Source organism: Octodon degus, unplaced genomic scaffold (genome assembly GCF_000260255.1).
Source record: "Octodon degus isolate 3935 unplaced genomic scaffold, OctDeg1.0 scaffold00032, whole genome shotgun sequence".
Classification (NCBI taxonomy): Eukaryota; Metazoa; Chordata; class Mammalia; order Rodentia; family Octodontidae; genus Octodon; species Octodon degus.
Window position 1 is genome coordinate 3,560,767 of NW_004524608.1, and position 1,523 is coordinate 3,562,289.

Consider the following 1,523-nt stretch of genomic DNA (forward strand, 5'->3'; position numbering starts at 1 on the left):
GGCTGGCTGGCATGTGGTGCTGGGGGATTGAACCGCGGTCGCCTGTGCTTTGCTAAGCTTGTTCTAAGTGGGTACTTTAGACCACTGAGCCATCTCACCAGCCCCTGTTTATGTCTTTTTGAGACAGAGTTTTCCTGTGCAGTTCAGGCTGGTTTTGAACACGATACACCTTTTTTTTTTTTTTGAATAGAAATCAGACAGTGCTAATTTACACATGTGTATCTGATTTAGTTAAGAGCGTGTTCTCTTTTTTTTTCTTTTGGAGGAACCAGGGATTGAACTCAGGCCCTTGTGCTTGCCAGGGAAGCGCTTATTCCACTGAGCCATCTCCCTGGCCCAAGAGCATGTTCTCAAGGTCCATCCATTTACCTAGAAATGTCTGAAGTTCATCTTTTATGACTGAGTAGTACTCCATTGTATTAAGAAAAACAGACTTTACAAAAAGACCTTAACTTTTTATCCATTTGTTGGTTGATGAGCACTTGGGCAGTTTCCAAGATTTAGCTCTTGCAAACTGTGCTGCTGTGAACATGGGTGCACATATATAGCTATGGTATGGTGTTTTTAATTCTCTTGGGAAGATGCTAAGAAAGGGTAGAGCTGGGTCAAATGGGGTCTCTACTCCTTTTTTTTTTTTTTTTTCTACTCCTCAATTTTTTGAGAAATCTCCACACTGATTTACACAGTGATTGTACCAGTCTGCTCTCCCACCAGTAGTAGAGAAGGGTTCCTTTTTCCCTATAGTCCTGCCAGTATTTGTTATGTGTTGATTTCTTGATACAGCCATTCTTTCTGTGGTGAGATGGAATCTCAGGGTTGTTTTACTTTCTTATCTCTTAAATGACCAGTGATGTTGAACATTTTTTAGTATATTTATTTTGCTTGTATTTCATTTGAGAAATTTGTGTCTCAGATGCCCATTTTTGGAATGGGTGTTTTTGGGGGGATCTGATTTTTTTTTTTTTTTTCAATTCTCTGTATGTTCTAGATACTAGTCTTTTGAGGAATAACTGGCTAAAATTTTCCATATTGTGAGTTATATCTTCATGCTGTTAACAATTTCTTTAGCTTTGCAAAAATTTTAATAGGATGAGATCCCAGTTGTTGATTACTTGTATAATATGGAAGCTGATATTTTTAAAATGTTAATTTTTGTGTGCTGTTTAGCACCATCAGTTTTTAAATTTTTCTTTCCAGACCCTTCTCCACTGTTGGGTGGGAGTGTAGATTGCTGCAACCATTGTGGAAATCAATATGGAGATTCCTCAAAAAATGAGGATTTAGAGATCCAGTTTGATTCAGCTAGTCCCTTTCTGGTATTTTCCCAGAAGAATTCAAAACACTGTGCCACAGTAATGTATATGCACCTATGTTCATAACATCACAATTTGTAATAGCTACATCTTGGAAATAGTCCAAATGCCCATCAACCAACAAGTGGATAAAGTACTAAGGTCTTTTTATACAGTGAAATAGTAAACCAAAAAAGGATAATTGGAGACTTTTTTTTTTTTTTTTTTTTT

General features: G+C 37.1%; 1 protein-coding gene across 3 annotated transcripts in view; it reads left to right on the plus strand.

The window, feature by feature from the left end:
• Gatad2b (GATA zinc finger domain containing 2B) overlaps nt 1-1,523 on the plus strand; it is a 103,951-nt gene that overhangs the window by 11,632 nt on the left and 90,796 nt on the right. The gene's annotated exons all lie outside the window — the stretch shown is intronic.